This window comes from Eurosta solidaginis, chromosome 4, assembly GCF_040869045.1.
Source record: "Eurosta solidaginis isolate ZX-2024a chromosome 4, ASM4086904v1, whole genome shotgun sequence".
Lineage (NCBI taxonomy): Eukaryota > Metazoa > Arthropoda > Insecta > Diptera > Tephritidae > Eurosta > Eurosta solidaginis.
In genome coordinates this window covers 251,299,111-251,322,154 of record NC_090322.1, presented here as the reverse complement: position 1 = coordinate 251,322,154, position 23,044 = coordinate 251,299,111, and the positions used below count along the sequence as shown (strand labels likewise).

At 35.7% G+C, this 23,044-nt stretch overlaps 1 protein-coding gene across 4 annotated transcripts in view; it reads right to left on the bottom strand.

Annotated features, from left to right (window-relative positions):
- nAChRalpha3 (nicotinic Acetylcholine Receptor alpha3) overlaps window positions 1-23,044 on the bottom strand; it is a 515,737-nt gene that overhangs the window by 432,999 nt on the left and 59,694 nt on the right. The gene's annotated exons all lie outside the window — the stretch shown is intronic.

The following is a 23,044-nucleotide window of genomic DNA, read 5'->3' as shown; positions in this document are numbered from 1 at the left end:
CATGACTGTGATGCATTTACATGGCGTAAACATAGTTGTGTGGGTGTTTTATTCAACCGTTTTAAAAAATGAAGGTATGACTGTGACACAATTGCAGATCGTAAAATTGCTTGTGTTGTTTTTTTAAGCCACGACAAGACACAGCAGGTAGAATTGAAATTGCCCCTACACAAAAGTTCGACCCAAAGAGGGGACATCAGAATTCGTTTTAGAGGTATGGTTCCTTCGGCAAAGTTTCTTATTTTGATCCCTAGAATACGAATTTCACAGAGCAATGAGCGATTTTTAAATCGACCCGCCCTAATGTATTTCTACCACAGAAAGCTTATCAGCAAAGGGCATAAGATGCTTACCCTGCGAAGAGAAGAGTCCAGGGTACCGACCCTGTGCGTGGTAAAGGGAGAGGATACGTCGTACTTTTTTCTGTAGCAGAACGGAGTACTTACATAAATCGACATGAAACTGGAGGGTCCTTTTCGTGCGTGAAGGAGATGGAGGATATGCAATACCAGCGCCTTTGGAAGATAAGCCCAAGTAAGGAAATCGTAACGCGCTAAAAACAGGGTAGACAGAAAGATACTTCGAAACCCTGAGACTAACAAGGTTGGAGAATCATATAAGGAAAAGTTAATGGACAAACAATCGAAGCAGTAAAGTGGCTTCGAGCGAGCTTTTCCTTACCAATTGCAATAACTCATTCGATGTGGTAATAATCTGTAATCCATGGGTATCATCTAGACGAAAGCTGAGGACTTAATATTTTCAGCAATCGAGTGAAAGATTGAGCAGTCACTCCTTCTGACGTCCTGGTAGACATGTCGTAATTCAAACCACCACAAAGACTGATCAAGTTGCGTGCGGAAGTAGAAGATAGCAAAGGGAGGTGACCCAAACGCATAGATGCGGATGCGTACCAAACTGAAAGCGGTGGACGTAATAGAGGCTCGATATTATATTGAGCTCTAAGCGTGATATATCAAAGTTTAACAGAAGAATTGCAATAAGCGTCGCCCTTAAGTAACCATTGATACCTCACTGTCAAAGGTGCCTAATCCCTCTTCCAAAACAATTAAAAATTGTGTATTTAAATAAAACTTTTTCAAAGATTTAGTTATATAAATTTTTGGCACATCTAAAGCAGAAGAAGCTACCTAAAGTGTCCTTAAATTATCGAATGAATGTAAACCAGACAGTTAAACCTGCGTGCTATTGGCCAAGTAACACAAATAGGAATAATCACTTAAACACAAGCGCTATGTCTCCTTCAATACTTTCTTTACTCTTCTTAATCTCTTTTCATGTTGGTTTTTGTTGTTTTTTCTTTACTATAACATTTTTGGAAATTATCTTATCCCTCAGGTGTTTCATGTTACAGAAAAATTTTAACAGAAAAGGAACAGGAAAAAGTGTGCGGAAATCAAAAGTGAAAGGAATTCGGTGATATATATCTATATAAGTAGTAGAAGTGCAAATTAATAGCCGCAAGCAAGTGAGCAAAAAGATTGCAAATGAAATCATTGGAGATATAATACTAAATATGTACTCATATGCTCGCAGGTACCTCAGTTTAAATGCATGCTTGTATAAGTGGAATGCGGAAGGAAGTAACACGACAAAGCAAGCAACGAAAAACAAACAAAACAAGTAAAGAAGGCTAAGTTCGGGTGTAACCGAACATTACATACTCAGCTGAGAGCTTTGGGGACAAAATAAGGGAAAATCACTATGTAGGAAAATGAACCTAGGGAAACCCTGGAATGTGTTTGTATGACATGGGTTTCAAATGGAAGGTATTAAAGAGTATTTTAAAAGGGAGTGGGCCATAGTTCTATAGGTGGACGTCATTTCGGGATATCGCCATAAAGGTGGTCCTGGGGTGACTCTAGAATGCGTTTGTGCGATATGGGTATCAAATGAAAGGAATTAATGAGGGTTTTAAAAGGGGTGACCCTTAGTTGTACATGTGAAGACGTCTTCGAGATATCAACCAAAATGTGGATCAGGGTGACCCAGAACATCATCTGTCGAGTACCGCTAATTTATTTATATATGTAATACCACGAACAGTATTCCTGCCAAGATTCCAAGGGCTTTTGATTTCGCCCTGCACAACTTTTTCATTTTTCATGGCACACCCATTTTGCAAAGTTTTTTTCTAAAGTTATATTTTGCGTCAATAAACCAATCCAATTACCATGTTTAATCCCTTTTTTCATATTTGGTATAGAATTATGGCATTTTTTTCGTTTTTATTAATTTTCTATATCGAAAAAGTGGGTGTGATCATAGTCGGATTTCGGCCATTTTTTATACCATGATAAAGTGAGTTCAGATAAGTACGTGAACTAAGTTTAGCAAAGATATATCGATTTCTGCTCAAGTTATCATGTTAAGGGCCGATCGGAAGAACAGATGGCCGACTGTGTATAAAAACTGGGCGTGGCTTCAAACCAATTACGCACTTTTTCACAGAAAACAGTTATCGTCCTTTAATCTAAGCCCCTACCAAATTTCACAAGGATTGGTAAGCTTTGGTCGACTTATGCCATTAAAAGTATTCTAGACAAATTAAATTGAAAAGGGTGGAGCCACGCCCCTTGTGAAATTTTCTTTTATTTTTGTAGTTTTTTGCACCATATTATTACTGGAGTTGAATGTTGACATAATTTACTTATATATTGTAAAGATATTAAATTTTTTGTTAAAATTTTACTTTTAAAAAATTTTTTTTTAAAGAGGGCGTGTTCTTCATTCGATCTTGTTAATTTTTATTTAGCTCACATATAGGAATAGCTTTAACGCTCTTGCCAAATTTCGTCATGATATCTTCAACGATTGCCAAATTTGAGCTTGCAAAACTTTCAAATTACCTTCTTTCAAAAGTGGGCGGTGCCAAGCCCATTGTCCAAAATTTTACTAACTTTCTATTCAACGTCATAAGGTCAACCCACCTACCGAGTTTCATCGCTTTATCCGTCTTTGGTAATGAATTATCGCACTTTTTCGGTTTTTCAAAATGTTCGATATCGAAAAAGTGGGCGTGGTTATTGTCCGATTTTGTTTATTTTAAATAGCGATCTGAGATGAGTGCCCAGGATCCTACATACCAAATTTCATCAAGATACCTCAAAATTGTCTCAAGTTATTGTGTTTACGGACGGACGGGCGGACGGACATGGCTAAATAAATTTCTTTTTCGCCCAGATCATTTTGATATATAGATGTCTATATCTATCTCAATTAGTTTATGTCGTTACGGATTACCGTTATGCGAACAAAGTTAATATACTCTGTGAGCTCTGCTCAGCTGAGTATAAAAATTGAAAAAATGGTAAAACAAAGTGGAAAGCAACTTAAAATCAAATAGGTGGAGAAGATGATGTACGCTAGCTTAGCATAGAAATGCCCGCAGCTTTAAAGTTAAAACGTTGGGCGACTATGAAATATAGGTAAGTCACAAAAAAGGGCAGTTCTTCATCAACATAATCTCGTTATAAATAAGTGAGTGCCTAGTAATTTATAGCGACTTGACGGCTTAAAATATGAGCTTGATGGCGGACCTCAGTGGCGACTGCAATTGAATAAAGCGAAAACTTACAAAATATAAAAATAAAATGGAGAGCGTGGGTATCGAATTGCTGAAAGTGATGCGTGGATGAAAGCGATGATATACAAGTTTTAGCTACTGAAGGTATCACTTGCTTTAATTTCGCTTTTCTTTTATCCAAAAATCTTAAATTACCCTGAACAAAATTCCCTTATAACTAATTTCTCCATTATGGATAAGTGGAATATCTTACATATAAATTTTTTGTCTTCATTTACATAGTTGTGAGTCTCAATGAGAACTTGTAAAACTTTCTATGGCAGCGATTAAAATTAATTGCTTAAAATTCAGCAATTCAAAGTTCAGCAGTCAACTGTCAAGTCGCATCAAGCATTGAGCTGAGAGTGCAGAAAATCACAGTTAATTTTGTGAATGCGATTAAGAATATGCACAAGGATAGGATAGGTTAGGTGGTAGCTGCCCTGATAAGGATAGCTCACTTGGACAACACGAAGGTCCGTTGTGATACCACATACACCAAAACTAACGGTGACTTAGATCTAGCCAATTAGAGAAGCGTTGGGTAGCAACGATAAAGCTCCAAATGATACCGGTCTCAACTTTAGATATATATCCTCGGGAGATCCAAGTGAGTCGCGACCGAAGTACTTTCGCCTAGTTCTGGCAAAAGCTGGACAATCAAGCATAAAGTGATTTGGCGATTCCACCTCATAATCCTCCATACAGCTGCAGCAGGATGGAGTTTCCAGTATATTGAGACGTACCGCATGGATACCCATGGGACAGTGCCCTGTCAAAACCCCAATGACTATTGATAGGTGAGCCTTAGTGAAGAAAGAGGTTACAGACAAAAAAAGTTTCCTCAGAGCATGGAAACTCAAATTTATTTTCCGCCTATGAATTTTTTAGCTTATGAATTTTTTAATAATGAAGAAATTTCCATGTATGTGTATAAGAAAGGGTGTTTTCTTTAAGAAATCTTTCAATGTTTTGAGAAAAAATTTCTTTGGCGATAAATCTATCGCATTTTGGAAAAACAAGTTTTTTTGAGTTTAAGCTTGCCACCGATGTATGCTGTGACTCTGTAACTAGTCCTTTCCAGTTTCTTTAGAAATTTTGTTAATGGGTATATTCCACAGTAAAAGGAGTAACAAAAATCCGTGTGGGGTTCCCCCATACGCGTGTGCCATGTTAAAGGGGACTCTCCCAGAACAAATTTCTTCACGAATTCCACAAGTGGCTGATTCACTTTTAACTTGAGAGTCAATTGCTGATTTTGGCTTGCGGTAAACATTTTTAAACGCTTCCCCTAGGTCCAGAAGATGACTGGCGTTACATAATTGAAAGAAATTCCTTATTTTAACTTAGTAGTAATAGCGTGGAGAGATTCGCCTTCGAATAGGGTATTGATAATTGGATTTTATGAAACATTGTAACAACTTAAAAAAATACAAATGGAACCTTCCACATTCTTGATCAATATTTCGATAACATGGCAAACTATTTTAAACACGATAGAGTTTTTTTAATTATACGACAAATCATTGGTACATTCCATAAAAATTACGGAATTGTACAAGTGAAAACGGCAGCTGCAAAACTTCAGTGTACTTAACTGACAGTTGCGGTAATTGTGAATCATCCAAGTGGCAGGTCAGATCTCATTACTTGCACGAATACGAATACACAAACACACACACATATACAGCACACAGATAAGAAACTTAATTATTATATTTACAGAGAGAGCAGGAGCCAATAACAGGGTGTTGGTAAATCTAAAACAAAATAAAAATTAAAAAAAAAAAAACTTAGCAATTCGCAAGATAATGCAAAAGTAATAGAATAGGAATCACCGTAATTAAATATTTATGTTTATAATGAAAATCGGCAACGCTCAGGAGCTGAGCAGCTAAAATTGCACGAATAACAGTGAACTGGTTTGTGAGTAACGACAATATTTCTGCAGTTTGCTTTTCAGCATTGTTTAGAAAAAAAAAACAAAACAATGTAATATCATAAAGAGCTTCATCTCAGACTTAGCTAGGACAGCTGCGATTAGCCATTTTTGTACTTGAAAGTCTGCCGGCAAAGGACAAATTCATTATTCTTAATTGCATGAGCATAGTTGAGATCCAATTTTATTTTAATAGAATGGAGACAAGCTTAAGTAAAATATGGCTGAAAATTTTATTTTTTTTTATTTTATTACTTACGCTGCTGTAGAGTGTAGTGCAAACATATATTAAAAAAGAAAACAAAAAAAAATTAAGAATACAAATATATAGATGCAACCAACAAAACTCATCAACGCCTTCCGACTTAAGTCAGTGGGTCAAGCAAACGCAGTGCGAACCCAGTGCAGCTGTCAAGTTGATACATCCGCTTCCGTTGGGGTTTGCTTGATAAGTTTTATATCTTAACGTGGGTTACACCCATTTTACACACTGAAAATTTCCCAGCAGCTCTGAAGTGTAAAAATGTATGACAATGCAGTGTGACGTACGTGAAAGTGCATGGTGCCGCGCTTTATAATTACAATTTTAAATTGTATTAAGAGGAGGAGGCGAGCACATAAAATAACAGAAAAAAAGGTTATATGTTGACCTTATTTTTGGTGTGAAATATTGTTTTTTTCTTCTTAATTATTAATAACAATGGTAGCGAAAATAGCATTAGTTGTCCGTTACATAGGGTTTTTCTTTTGTTTCTCAATAATTTGGGGTCGCTAATTCCAAATATGGCCACAAATTCCTTCTAGCTGCTTGAGTTTTTGAATTACGGGTATCATACAAAAAAACACTGCTCTATTGACATAACCAGAGTAGGTGTAGTAACTGCTATAATTTTGTAATTAAAATTTAAGTAACTTCCCGATAAGCTACAAGCTTGAAACTTGGAATATAGTTCAAAACCCGATGACAATGCAATAATAAGGTAAAAAAAACTCCGGTAGGTGCCGCAAGGATCGAGATAGTCAAAAAATCGTATTTGGGCTCAATTTGGCTTATATTTGCAACAAGCAGTACATACAGGAATGGAAATCGCTTCATGAAAAAAAAAAACCCGCTAGGTGCGGCGAGGATCAAGATATTAAAACTACTCGTATTTGTGGTCGGATTTGGCTCATATTTAGAAAAAAATATTACATACAGTCCGATAGAAGCGACATCAAAATACTTTGAAGTTCGAGGAGGGATAATTTCACGCGCCCAATGCTGTTATTTAATTGTATCATCAACGCCCTAGATTGATGAGGAGTGTGATGACTAGGACCTACCTAATTATTTTCTAGCTTTAAGTATTATTATTACTTAATCCAAATATTGTTTTCAATAAAACGGTTTAACTTAAATATTTTTTTTAATTATTTTATTTATTATGAGTTCATCAAGAAGAATATGTGTAAATAATTCAAAAATAGTGAATAGAATGGTCAACAGAGAATGTATTGCTTATAAAACCACTATATAAAGCACTATATAAAAATCTTATACTACTAAGTTCTGGAGAGAGCGCCCATTAGTATTCCACACAATTAGGATTAAAAAAAATGTAATTAGTATATACCCAATGGTGTATACAGGAATACCAAAAAAAAAAGGCAATACTTAGAGACCAATCGCAAAGCGGACAGCAGAGCATGCATATGTCTGAGTAGATAAAGGTTTTTACATTTGGAATATAGTATGAGTGTTTGAGATTTCGACTTCAATACTCAGCTCCCGAGCACCTAGCTGATGAAGAAGTAAAATGCAGATACATGTCCTAGTAACCATTGCCGTTTGTAAACTTTGTAATTTTTCTCTAATATCAATAACAATATAACAATTATATAAAGTAATATGATCATGTCTCTAAATAAATACATGGTTTTATTTGTGGCACGTTTAAGCTCAAGGAATTACATTTAAACCCGTCAGACCTAGTAAAATGAGCTAATATAAATTTTTCGGTTCCCCATATGAAATTAATAAAAACGCTTTGTATATGAAAGTTGTGTTGAGTCATAATGCTTATGGGCAAATAAAAAAAGACCACATTCCAAGTACCAAATTCCTGTGATACGGCGTGAAACCTCCTATTATAACAGCGACTGTAGCTTTTATGTGGTAAACATAACAGGAATAAACCACAGAAATCATTCTAAATGGATTTATCCCAACCTATTGACTGATGTTCGACTAGTACATAGTGCTAGACATTCATCAGAACCTGAACCCAGTACATCCCGGCAATATTCAGCAGAATGCATCGATCAGCAGTAATAAAGTTGATAGCAATAAATATCACTGGCCTAAGTGTGTCGGGCAGGCATTTCAACCTCACTTAACCTAATCGGGATTAAATGCTGCCGTGTGTCAACCCTATAATACTCAGCAACTAAACTTAAACGCCTTATAAGCAATTTGTATTTAAAGTTTAGTTATAAAAGCGCAATGCAATTTACTAATTTTTAGAAACATACAAACATCCGCATGTATGTATGTTCATATGTATGCTTTATTCTTATTACACTTCGCATATTTCATAATAATCACTAATTTTAATTAACCATTCTTCACACATTCGCACTCGCATATGAGTTGTAGTTAAATAGTGCAATTTTACACACATACATACATCCATATGTAAGTACAAACGCACACACATTCATGTATGTGCTTCATAAATACAAAATTGTATATGTCAAATGAACTTTTCTCTCATTAAAGTTTGCAAATATTTGCATAAAGCGTAGAGTTAATTTAGCTAAAACGAATGAGTAGGAGCTGTAAGAGCAAAAAAAAAATTAAACCTAATTATGGTAAGCGGAATTATTTGCTTAGCAACATTTATTCATTTCTCTGTTTTCCTTGTTTGTTTTGTTTGACTCTTATTGCAGTTCTCTGCTGACATGCAAGGAATGTTGGCATCTTTGCAGTTTTATTTGTCAGTTGAGTTTACAATTAGATGCAAAACAAAGCAACTTTTCTTGTCTACTTTTACAAACAGTAAAGTGGCTCCAAGCGAACTTCTCCTTGGCTTTGAGAAGGGATCGTTTGACGTGGCGCTGACCCCGGAGAAATGGTTTATAGGCACAGCGTAGCGAATTTGGCGTTTACTACGCGTAAGAAGGAGTCATCAACCCATACCATGTGCTCCGTATGTCAGCTAAGAATATTTATGATTTCAACATACTTATCTTCTTTGATGTCCTTTGCAGGATATATGTAGATCTGATACGCTCCGTTAATAGGCATCATTAAGGTACTGACCCGACCATGTCGTGAACGAATTTATATGACCACATTGAACTTACTAAATTGGCGCTTAACCCTCTAAACGGTTATGGCCGTCTAACAAGGCGCGCCAGTCGCTCTACCAACCGGCGCCAATTGGTCACACCTCTGCTTCCATAGGCGGGTTCCGATAGAAACACTTTCTTGGCCGCAGTATCATCTTTCATTTGCATAACATGGCCTAGAGAGCGCAGCCGATGTGTTTTAATTCGCTGGACTATGTGGATGTCTGCGTATAGCTCGTACAGCTCATCATTAAATCTTCTTCGGTACTCGACAACACCAACGCGTAGAGGTCCATAAATCTTTCGAAAAACTTTTCTCTCGAACACTCCCAAAGCAGCTTCATCTGCTGTTGTCATGGTCCATGCTTCTGCCCCATATAGCAGGACGGGTACATTAAGTGACTTGTAGATTATGATTTTCGTGCGCCGAGAGAGGGTGTTATCTTTCTATTGCTTCCCTAGTCCAAAATAGCATTTATTGGCAAGATTGATTATTCGCTGGATTTCAGTACTGATGTTGTTGCTAGTGTTAATGCTGGTTCTCAAATAAATGAAGTCTTTTACAATTTCGAAATTATGGCTGCCAACATTAGCGTGGCTGCCAAGGCGCATATGCGCTGTCTCTTCGCTCGATGACAGCAGGTACTTCGTTTTGTCCTCATTCACCATCAAACCCATCTTTACCTCTTCTTTTTCCAGTTTGGAGTAAGCATAACCAACAGCGCGGGTGTTTAGGCCGATGATATCAATGTCATCAGCATATGCCAGTAATTGCATGCTTTTATAGAATATTGTTCGGCTGCGGTTAAGTTCTGCAGCTAGTATAATTTTCTCCAGCATCAAATTAAAGAAATTGCACGATAGGGGGTCACCCTGTTTGAAACCTCGTTTAGTTTCGAACGGCACGGTGAGGTCCTTCCCAATTCTGACTGCGCTGATGGTGTTGCTCAATGTCATTTTGCACAGCCGTATAAGTTTTGCTGGGAAACCAAATTCAGACATAGCGGGATATAGGCAGCTCCTCTTCATGCTGTCGAAGGCGGCTTTAAAATTGACGAAGAGGCGATGTGTGTCGATTCTCTTTTCACGGGTTTTCTCCAAGATTTGGCGCATTGTGAAAATATGGTCGATGAAGCCGCACTGTTAAGGTCCAATCAGCCGGTTCACGATGGGCTTCAATCTTTCGCACAATACACTTGAAAGAACCTTATATGCGATAATAAGAAGGCTGATTCCACGATGGCTGGTGCATTTTGCAGTATCCCCCTTCTTGTGGACTGGGCAAAGAATACTTAGATACCAATCGTCGGGCATGCACCCGTCCGCCTATATTTTGCGAAGAGGCTTCTGCATGCGCCTTGCCAACTCCTCGCCGCCGTACTTGAATTGCCCCGCAGGCAATCCATCAGCGCCCACGGCCTTGTTGTTTTTCAATCTGGTTATTGCTATTCTAACTTCGCCATCATCATCGATTGCGGGATCGGGGTTTCATCTCTGCGCGGGAATCGCTGACTCCATTTAGGAAAGCAGAGAAGTGTTCCCTCCATAATCTAAGCACTCTCTGGACATCAGTTTTAAGGTCTCCATTTTCGTTGTTACAGGAGTTTGCCCCGGTCTTAAAACCTTCCGTCTGGCGCCGTATTTTTGGTAAAATTTTCGGGCGTTATTCCTGGTGGCTAGCAGCTCAAGCTCCTCGTACTCACGCTTTTCTGCTTCTGATTTTTTCTTCCTGAAAAGGCGTCGCGCTTCCTTTTCAACTCACGATAGCGTTCACACACTCCTCTTGTCGCGCTCGCTTTTGACGTAGCCCTGTAGGCAGCGTCTTTTCTTTCGGTTGCAACGGTGCATTCTTCATCGTACCACTTATTTTTTTTGTGGCCGCCGGTAACCAATTTTTTCCTCGGCGGCAGTACGAAGTGCTTTGGAGATATGCTCGCACTGCTCCTGTATTCCTTCAGGCTGAGTTGTGCTCTCAGAGAGCAGGTGTGAGAGTCAAGTTGCGCAATCATTGGTAGTGTGTTGCTTTCCGACGTCTAGCTTTCCTTTTGTTTTTTGGTCCTTGGTTTTAGCCGCGCTGAGGCGAGTGGGCAGAAACGGTATAATATAGAGACAAGCTTCACAAAATTCTAGTAGGTCACATTCACCACTTACCACAGCAGAATTTGTTAAACTACCACTGTCTGTATTTGTTATTTAACAATTATTTGTACACTTTTTATTCATCTAATGTGTTCAGAATTCACATTTTTACTCTCTAAAACTCCAATCAGTGTATTTCTGTCTTAAATTATGTTAAAAATTATGTTAAAGTTTTTGGTGTGGTGAAAGTGACCTACTAGAATTTTGTTACGCTCCGCTGCTTTCCATCGAAGTTCGCGCATGCAACATCTTTATATTCAAAAATTTTTGGAGTGGGTATGTTGGCTGCAACGAGATAAAGGTGCGAGTCGATGTTAGGGCATATCGTCCGTCTATCACAACGTGATCGATCTGATTGCGAGTACTTCGATCAGGAGACAGCCATGTAGCCTGATGTATCTTTTATGCATGAACCTCGTGCTGGTTATGACCATGTTCGAGCACCGGCATAGTCAATCAGCCTCAGTCCATTAGGAGAAGTTTCATTGTGTTGGCTGAACTTTCCGACTGCAGGGCCAAAAACCACCTTCTTTGCCCACCCTGGCGTTAAAGTCATCAAGCACGACTTTTATATCATGGCGGGGGCAGCGCTCGTATGTGCGTTCTAAAAGCGTCTTTCACCTCATCGTCTTTTTCCTCTGTCGGCGCATGGGCGCAGATGAATGATATATTAAAAAAATTGCTTTTATTTGGATAGCGGCGAGACGCTCGTCCACAGGCGTGAACGCCAGAACTTGGCGACAAAGTCTCTCTCCCACCACGAATCCGACGCCAAAACTGCGCTTATTCGTATGGCCACTCCAATAGATGTCACAATTTTTGATCTTCTTTCATCCTTGCTTCGTCCAACGCATTTCTTGGATGGCGGTGATGTCAGATTTTGCTGTGACGAGTACATCAACCAGCCGGGCATCTGCACCAATCCCATTCAGGTGCATGCCCTCAATTCATTGTCCTTCAAATGTTTGCGATGGTCGTCATCAATAGAGAGTGTATTTATCCGAGGCTTGTTGGTATATTTCATTGGAGTAAGGTTTTACGTGGCGGATCCCAAGCTCAGCGTACAACCCGCTCGGTTATATAGCGAGCCGTTTGCTCCAAGACAGGCGCCCGCTTGCGGCCGCACCTAGAGGTGTACAGACGCTGCCGATGAGATCTCCCGGCTAGAACAAGAGCCAGGTTGTCGCCTTCTCACATTATCCCAGAGGATACTTGACCGCAAACGACCGGCAGTACTGGGCTGCTTGAACCGCATGCAAAAGAATCGCTCTGGTCATTCCCAGATGAATGGCGTTCAGAAGCTTTCCCCACTTTCGTGGACTTCACACGGCTCTACCCTCCAGGCCATCACGCTTTCGCAAATAATTATGTGTATGTTACATCGATATTTGATATTTGTGACAGGATTCGGCTCGCGTTGGTACGGTTCAGAACTAGGTCGCGGAAGCTGTGAAAAGCGCATTTCAACTGTTTAAGTCCCGGTAAAATCGTAAGATTCCGCTTACCTTTAGGTGTAGTATAAGCTCGCCTACAACAACATAAACTTTCTGCAACTTACATAAGTATTATATCACGATTATATGAAGATTAAAACAAATTGAATTTGATAAGTTGAGAAATGGAAATCATACGATGATTCATTACGAAATTTTGGCGTGGCCCGCCCCTTTTATAAGTAATTTCTCTGTAATACTTCTAATACCACAATTTGAACAATCTCAACGAAATTTGTCATAGGGATTATTTGTTTGAAAAAAATATATATATTTGGTGTAAAAATGGGCGTAATCAGTTGGAAGCCACGGACTCTTTTTAAATCCAGACAAACGTCCCTTAGTTCGTCCGTTAACATGATGAGGACAAATTGAAATATCTTCATAAATTCAGGAATAAGCTTATCAATACTCAAAATATATTTGTTTTAAATAAATTTTAAATGAGATAACAAAGAATTTGAAAAATGGAAAAAATTTGACAACGCATTAACAAATACTGATAAAGTAATATAAACATTGCAAGCAGACGAACTTTATAATGCAAAATAGAAATTTAGTAAAATTTATAAAAATGGGTGTGGCGCCGCCCACGTTTAGTAAAAGAAAATAAAATAACTTTGCAAGATTTGTGGTCCTTGGTATTATATATATATATATATATTTGGGGAAAATTCGTTAACGATGACGCTCACTTTTTACAAAAACTAGTAATAAGGTCTAAGTTCGGGTGAAACCGAACATAACATACTCAGCTATGCACTTGAAACGCTGTTGTTGTTAATCATTATGTCGCGGTAGGAATGGCAAAGACGTTTTTGAAGACACTCTCCACGGAAATTTCTGTCTAAATGGTTCCCATCGTAGAGAAAGGCGTAGATTTATGCCCACATTCAGAAATAATTTGCCAAATCAAAATCTTTCTGGCAAACTTTTCTATTTGGATGGTTCTTTCATAATCCGGAATGTCCTCTCCAGACTGCAAGCAGTTGAACAGGGTTCCTGACAACGTTCTCAGCCCCACTTAGGTTTCGTCATCCATAATAACACAAAAGTTTTGTTTCCCAATTTGGTTTCATAAAGCTTACGTGCAAGGGAAATGTTTCTTGACGTCTGCTTTTCACTAGGTTTTGGACCCTTTTTTGTAGGTTTTAATACACTGCGTTGCTTGTTCTTGTAACTTGCACAAGTGTGGTTTTGGCAACATCTCTTGTTGACATTGGTCGGTTTTTCCTAATCACTCTCCAACCGGACTTGTGCTGATCCATCCACTTCCTGGCCTGTCCTTCACTTAGCCTTCCGTGAAGCGCAAATCTATACTTGGGGCAACTTGGGGTTTTGTCAACTTTTTTTTTAACTAAAATTGGGATTATTCGTCCAAATGGACACACATTTTTTACGCAGCTCTTCATTCTTCCTCATTTTTCTTATTGTTGAAGGCTTGACTTCCGAAGATAATATATTTTTAAAATTGGTAGGAAACACCAGTTCAGAGATTATTAATGCAAATGTCATTACTAAAAACTTATAGAGAGTTCTTAAGCAATCATTTTTTTAAACGATGGCATATTTTGGCTTTCATTTTATTTAATGCTCAGGACATTCCTCTTTACATAATTTACTTAGTATACATGCGAGCGCATACAGCTGGTTATATGTAATGCTCAGTTTGGCCCGATCTTAGATTTCCTTACTTGGTACATATGCATTAATATATAATACACTCTCAAGTTAACTGCATGACCAGCCGCCACTCTTAAACATTTTGCAGCAACATTAGCTTCAATACATTCCTCAGATGTTTTAAAACTCTTTCGAAACACTTCAAATTGCGCATCGTAATACAATGCGACAGCACATCAGAAAGAAATATTACTGCAACTTGTGACACACCACTACATACATCAAAATCGCCTTTGCTTCAACTTTTATCTTTCACACATCAATGTAGAATTTTGTAAAACACCCTCAAGTTAAAATCAAACTTTATTGTGATTCATGTTCAAATGCATTACCACATTGAAAATATTTTTATTTATAAAGTTTTGATTTAGGATTCTTTAGAAAAACTTAGTTTTGGCTGGATAATACTTTTTCAAAGTTTTGTAGCAAAATGCTGTGTTGTGGGTTTAACAAAGAAAGAACTATTTGTATGTTGTTGTTTTTTTAATAACGACGTTGGTTTATATGAGTGCATTCTTCTAACAACCCAGAAGGAGATATTGTGTATAGATATTTGAGCTATAGAAAAAGTTTATTATGGAAGATGATCAATATAACTTCAAAATCAATTGGAAAGAATCGATACAACTGTGTACTAATCCATAAAACTCGATAATAATAAGGAATCTTCAAAAATTAATCAAACAAGCGAACACTTATAAAAGGTTATGATTAACGACAAAGAAAAGTATGAATCGATATATATCGATAAGGATCTAAAATTTCAATAAAATGTTAGTTGCGAAAACCCATGAGCTAGCTGTCTTAGTCATATCAAATTCAGGAATGAATGAAATGAGCAAAAAACAGCTAAGAGAGGTGAGAAAATTTATGAGCATCGAATCGTGATGTTTTTAACATCACAAAACAGGCGGAACTAGCAGACGTAAACAAAGCAGTAGAAACACTCGAAGAAAAAAGCTTAAACTGCAGATATGTCAGTTTTTTATATTGAGAGCCAAGCAGCAGTTAAGGCAATAATATCGCGTAACACAACATCTGAGAGTGTGTTAAAGTGTAACCAAACCCTGGAAAGAATCGGCACAGGGAAAAGCATTCATCTATATAGGTCCCAAGGCATATGGAAAAGGATGGGAATGAAAAAGCGGATTCGATAGCTAAAACGGCCGCATCGCTCGAAGCTTGCTCCGTAAATGTCACAATTAGATTGAGCGAGATCAAGAGAATGCGAGATTTGCACTTGATAGACCAAGCGGGAAAGGCGTGGACCCAAGTCGGTGCTGTTAAATGTCGAAGACTATGTGCAGGCCTTACAAGCTTAGAATAAAGAAGAGAAGTCTGTATACTCATGACGGGGCACTGTCTTTCGACGCCACATGCATTTAAATAAGGCCTGCTCAGTGATAGCATATATAGGACATGCGGGTGGAGGAGAAAATGATCGAACCCATCTTATGCTTATGTCCTGCGCTTTCGTGAGAAGACTCCAGCTATTAGGAGTGATACAGCTATGAGATCTAGAAGAAGCAAGTGGCATAGATCCTAGAAAGCTTCTATTATTTTTGATAGGGGTTTTCATTTTGTTCGTCAAACAAATTTCTGGTGACTCTGTGGACACACTCGGTCTATGTGAGGTCTTCACGGGCCGGCCGTTTCAATCTAACCTAACATAATCTAAGTGTACAAATTTACTTAATCGAAAAAACTCGATAAAAAAGAAACAAGACAAATGTACAAGATCTAAAAATAGTTACTATCGATAGTAAGTAGTATAAATCTATTCAAACTCTTAAGGTCAACACAAATTTTTAAGGAATAGTATTTATCGATAGTAAATAGTTCAAAATATATCGATAAAAAATAAAAAAAAATAAATCGATAAACAAATCTTTTTTTAAATATTAATAGTCGATAGTAAATAGTAGAAATCAAATAATGTCCATAAAAACGTATCGATAAAATTCGATAATAATAATAAAAAACAAGCAAAGTTTATAAGATCAACAGACAATTTAAAAAATTAGTAACAATCTGCAACAAATAGAATAAAGCGATTAATATTGATATACACAGTAACATTTATCCAAACGATATCTTTCTCAAATTTGATAAGATAATTTCGTAATTACCAAATAAACATCGATTGCCAACAAGTTAATAATTAAACGCATATTAAGACATTATTCAATTTAAACGAGTTAAGGACATCGAAAAATCGATAGTTCGAAGGAAGTCAGTAAATTGACAGGAGCTATCTAAAGTTAATTTTTACTATTAAAGTGATATGTCATGTTGTAGTTTGATCAAATAAAAAATCAGTGCAGTATGTATTACGAATCGCAAATTTACGACGATGACTATCTAAACCTATTTCAATATTCGTTAAAAATTTACATACAATTTTTCAAAAAAAAACTAAACTTGAATTTGTCTAAAAATATCTGCAAAATAAAAAAAAAACAGTTCATATATAACAAATAAGTCTTACTGATGAAAAAAATCGATAATTTTTTGCAATATTTAAACAAAAAAAATTGATGAAAATCAACAAAAGTGGAGATAAAACTTTTCGCGATAGAAATCAATTCATATTTCTACAAAAGTTAGTAGGGAAGAATAATCGGGTAAAAGAATTTAAACAAATTGGAAAATTGAAAAAAAACAGGAACTCAAATAAAAAATTATCGCAATGAGAGTTTTCTGAACTTGATGTCGATTATAATAGATAAAAATGGGATAAGAAATGTGAGGTGTCCATAAAACCATTCACAATAGAAGCTCATTCATATATGTAAAAAAGTGTGGAAGAAACAATCCATTAAAAAACTTAAATGTATCGATAAGTCGACAAAGTACACCAGGTTTAGAAAACTTTATAAAATAATCGATATGAATAGTATTCTGAAAATAAAATCGATAACAATTGGCAAAAACATCTACACAATTAGAAATTCGAAATTTATCTAAAAAATATCTAAAAATAATCGCCAGAAAATCAATAAGTATCGACATACAAAAGAAGTGAATTCATACCTTTTAATAATTATCGGAAGAACAAACAATCTCAAAAACCTTTAAGAATTCTTCAAAAAAATTTAATTTGTATCAATGAAAAATTCGACAACTATTTGCAATATCCAAAAAATCGATAAATTTCCAAATAAAAATTTTCCCAATTCAGTAAGTTGTTTACGTTCTTATAACTATGTTTACTAATTTTGAAAACATTTCGAACAAATTGAAAATTCAGGAAACTTTTACTTAGAATTTTCAGAAATTCGTTGAGTTTGTAGTTTTGTAAATGAATCAAACTAGTCAAACAAAGTATAAACTAGAGGTCCTTTAAAATTCGCATTTTTTTTTCGAAAAGGTGTTTTTTTTTTATAAAATGTGTGCACATTTTTATTTTTATTTGATTTATTTATGGAAGTAACTCTGAAATAACCCTTGATCATTCAAATTGGTTTGGAAACTCTTTAAATTCCCAGACAATTTAGCGTGAGTTTAAGAAAAGAAAAATTCAATATTTCACATTTAGCTTTGCAGTTGTAAACATATGAGAAATGCCAATATCCTTTAAAGTACATCCTGCTGGGAATTTGCAATAAAGCAGCATACTCGCTTGCTCACATCAAGCATCACATTTCGCATACCACACAAAGAAAGATTCTTTGCTTAAACCACAAAATGGCATTACTCATTGTGACGATTTGGCTAGTTTTATATCGACATACATATGTGTACGTGCGCTTGCTTGATAAAATTGGCACATTTTGTACTTTTTCAAATACCAAAGATTTCTTCAAACTTTCAACTTGGCTTTAAAGTTCATTTCGTTTATTTCCTGTGTTATCATCAAATGATTTAGCTTTGCGAGTCATGCGAAAATGTATCATTTCACTCAATGCTACATAGCGGGTGGTTATTGAATGGGACTGTACGATCACAAGTTTTTGCATTTAACTTGAAGCTGTTTTATTCTATTTTTATTTGTTACTTTGTTTACTGTGTTATAGTATGCTTGCCATTTGAAGTTGCGTATTGGATTTCGCATCGCATATATCGTGGAAAATTGTCCATTTACAAGTTGATTGCTTTGTTTTTACCTCTCTACGTATGCAATTTGTTGTTGTTGTTTTATTTCAGTATAGTTGTCAATCGATGAAAAATATTTTCTTTGGTTTTTTTTAATGAAAAAACATATGATATGTTAAAATAAGTTGTGATATAATATAGCGTGATGAGATTTTAAAAGTTGTCATATGATATGGTGTGTTAAAATATATGATGTGATAATATGATATGATATGGAGTGATAAGATTTGCTATGAGACGATGGAGAATAGTATTATGTGATGTAATAAGAAACGATTGCAAATGAAATAATATGATAAGGGGAATACGCAAGTATATAATGATGAGATCAAATATAAACTGAGAGAATTTAAGGTGACATAAATAATAAGATATGATCATATATGAAGTGTTAACAATGAATATCAGATGATATGTAAAATATTATGTGATAGGGCATAGTATATTTTAAAATATGGTACATGGTGTGATGTCATATGATATGATAAATGGTCATATATGGAACGATTAGATTAAATACTTAGTATAGCAATTTGACGTGACATTATTCAAGTGATATGATCAAATATGAAATGAAAACATTTTATATTTAATATAATGAAATATCCTGTGATATTACATGGTATGATATGATAATATATACAATATAGAATGTGATATAGTTACATGATAATTTATAGCATATAATGTCATAAGATATTATGAAGGAACAAATAAAGAATTATAGAATATGTATTGACAACATTTTATGTCAAATATAAAGCTGTGAAATGTTATTGGGGCAAATATTGTTTCGTGGCGCACATTACAATGCAATTTCAAATTTAAGTATAAAGTTATAACACTTAATATCATATAATATGCCAAAATATTTCACGGCGTGATATATTATGATTTAAAATATGATATGGTTTAATAATATCATATCATATATAATAGATAATGACATGTGATGTCATATGATACTGATACTGATACAAAAGTAGCGAATGTTGGGATCATATATGAACTTTATATAAATTGCTAACATTTTACATCATATGATATGATTAAAAAATTTACTTTACTTTAGCATGATCTGTGAAATGTTTTTGAGGTAAATATTGTTTTGCATAGCACCTCACAATGCAACTCCAATTTTAAGTATGATATCATTTAATATCATATGATATCCAAAAATATCTCATGATATGATATACTATAATAAGTAGAGCTTACGATTACGAGAGATTTACCTCGAGTCTCGCCTTTTTGCGAGATTCAAGAATCTCGAATTACTCGTAAGGCGTGCGAGCTTCTCGTCATTAAATTTAATTGATTCATTGGCTGTTTTATATAGAGCTTAAGATTCCTTCTGGATATATAACAAAAAAAATAAAAATAAAATAAAAAACACCGAAAAGTATAGAATACTGCCAATGCAGCCACTGAATTCAAAGTCGAGAAGCTCTCGAGTATTTCGAGATTCGAGAATTTCAAGAAGCCGTGTTCTCAATGTCTCGTTAAAAAAAAAAAAATGATTGTTAACAAAACTATATGTATAAATATGGCATCACTTCATGAAGTGTCATTCGAAAGCAACATAATCAACAAAAAAGTTACAAGAAAAAAAAAAAATAAACAAGTGTATAAACACTGTCCATATAGCGATTAAGTTTATGTCGAGAAGTTCGCGTGATTTACGAGTACTTCGAGACACGAGAATCACGCGCGAAGTCAAGTTCTCAATTTCTCGAGTCTCGAAAATCTCGCTTGTGTTCTGGAAGAAATCGTAAGCTCTAATGATAAGTTAAAATATAATATGATTTTACAAAGTACGATGATATGATAGAAACTGATAACATATGATGTCATATGATATGGGCATAAGTAGGTAAATCCGGAATTTCGAGATGAAATATGAACTTTTTCTAAAGTGATAACATTTAACATCCTATAATAATATTAAATAAGGTATTTTAGCATCATCAAATATAAAGCTGTAAAATGTTTTTGAGGTCAATATTTTTTTGCATCGCACATCGCAATGCAACTCCAAATTTAATTGCGAAGTGATAACATTTAATATCATATGATATGATAAAATACTCCATCGTATGATATATTGTGATAAGTTAAAAAATTATATGATATAATAAAGTAAGATATGATATCAAAGAAAATGATAGCGTATAATATGGGAAATTAGCAAACACGTCATATTAAGATCAAATATGATCTGAAAATGAAGTGATACGATTTTTTATCATATGATTTGATTAAGTAAAAAATTTTACATGAGCAAACCATTAGCTTTTAAATGTTATTGTAAGGAATATTTTTTAATATTACACATCACCATTGAATTCAAAAACTACAAACAATCCTACAAAAACAAATACAAAGTTATCTCAAGATAACGAAAGCTACAAGAATAGTGAGTGTAAATGAATACATAGTAAGGTGAACACGCTCATTCATCAAACGAGCGTTTGATAATTGGTATAATCCAGACGCTCACAGGAGCAAAGAGGTGAGGAAACTCTGTCAGGCTATATAAGCGGCGAAGGATCAACGCTTGGAGATAAGCGTAATTTTAGTTAGTTGCAGATACACTATGATGAAATAAACCAAATTGTGAAACTATGCTACTGCTGGTGGTCGCTTATATAGGAAACTACTGATACAAATTTAATCTGCATTTATTTTCCTATTTAATTAAGTTAAGCGATCTTGATCTGAACTAATTTTTATGTCACCAATTTTTAAGATTTAATTTCTTGGAATTTTTTAAAGACCTACTTTTTGTCATACGCTACATCGTAAGGGCCACCCTAACTTAGAAACACATACTTGCATACAGGCATTCGAAAAAATATAAAACTATGAACATTTTCACAATCACACATTTCATCACTTTATGACCAGTGTTAATACGTAAAGCTTACAACACCGTTAAACGACATACTTTAAAGTGTCAAAACCAAAGCAACAATGCCCTTTGTGCATTTTCAGCTAACGGTGCAATGTTGTTGTGACAAAAAAATATACCGTTAACGACTGTGATGGCAGCCGGTGTGTGTTTAGCTCGTTTATGCGCACCAATTGTGTGCCGTTTATGTTCAGGTAAAAATAGCTGCGATTTGGCATGCCACAAAGCACTTTTGCTGTCCTCTTTAATCTGCAGCTTCCTTCAATCATTGCACACTAACTTTTAACAAACTTTTTTTGTTTGTTTGATTTTGGACTTTAAGCCTAAAAGGACTCATCTTTTGACTTTTTGCTATCTAAATTGTGTGCGGGATTTTCAGCCACATTCTTATAAACTAGAGACAACGTCAACTGCAACAATTTGTTTTTCTTTTTGTAGGAATTTTTTTATATCTTTTTTATTGAGCGCTAACTGACCTAGCCTGAAAAAGGCCTATATTTTTTTATAGCTTGGGGTACTTGCTAGTAAAAAAGAAATATTTCTTAATTCATTGTGGTGTAATTTCTTGCTTCCTGGCTTTGGGGCGACGAGGTAGAATGCATACATTTTTGTTTTTTTCTTATATTTGTGTCTACTATGAGTGAACTTATTCTAGTTTTATTTTGTTGAAGGCCTTGTCAATACTATTCTCTCCTCCTTTTTTTTTAGAACTTGGTTCTCCGCAGCAGCCTCTGCATTAAAGTGGCAAGAATTGTTGAAATGGCTGAAGGAAAATATGAATGAATGTAAAATTAAATGAATGAAAAGTCCATTTAAATTGTTCGAATTCAATTGTGGGAATTGTAAGCTTCATCATTACAAATTTCACTGGCTCGAAAGATTTGAATGTGATTTGCATGCCAAATAAAATTTTCTGTATAGATCTGTGTGCATATATAAATTCACACTTTCTTGTAATTGTAATTTAAGTGAGCGTTGCATTAAAATTGAATAATCCGAATTTTGTGTAAAAAATTTCTCCTGACCAATGACGTGTGAAGGAAAGTAATTTAAGTGCCGTTCACATTACCTCACTTTTAATGATTTTTCAAAGTGAATCTTCGGAATCATCATTTTTAACTGGAGCTTAACCCGCAGATACCCCAGCTTGGCTTTGAATTCCGGCTATTGGAAGCACCAAGGACGATAAAGTCTTCTGTCCCCCAGGGGATTAAGGGGCTAAAATATACCTCCAGCAGATACGCCTGTCGTAAAAGGCGACTAAAATCCCCAGAAAGGTGTTTCTAGCTTCTCCAGCCCAATAGTCAACCTCACCTAACCGCGAAGAGTTCTGATTAGCAGCCGATGCTTTGGCGCCCCAAGTTCTTCACGAAAATAAGGGACGAATTGGCCTAGAAGGTTGAATGTAGTTCTACGAAATCTTTCTCGAGATGGTCTGGCTTATACCTTAATGCTGCTTCTTACCAGAACTTACCTGATCTATATCCGGCAAAAGAACCATCAACATCGATAACACTCCCTAAAACCTTCGGAGAGTATTTTTATTGATGCGACAACAACAACAACATCAATTCTGCTAGCAGTTTTTAAAAACTATGCTCAGATTTTCTGCTAACTCGTCTACAAAATACAGGCTCCTGGTCTTTAATATCTAATAATAGCGCCGCTGACACGCGAATATTTCATGGCCACTCCAACTTCCCTAGACACCGTTTATGGCGCTGAGCCTTACATCAGCACTAATATGATGAGAGACTAGATGGCGTGGTCTTTGTCTGTAGAAGGATTACTTTACTTTTAAACATGTATTATTCTATGCTATTTCCACTGGCTCCCACTCTCCTGCAGTTAAATATTTGTCTACATTG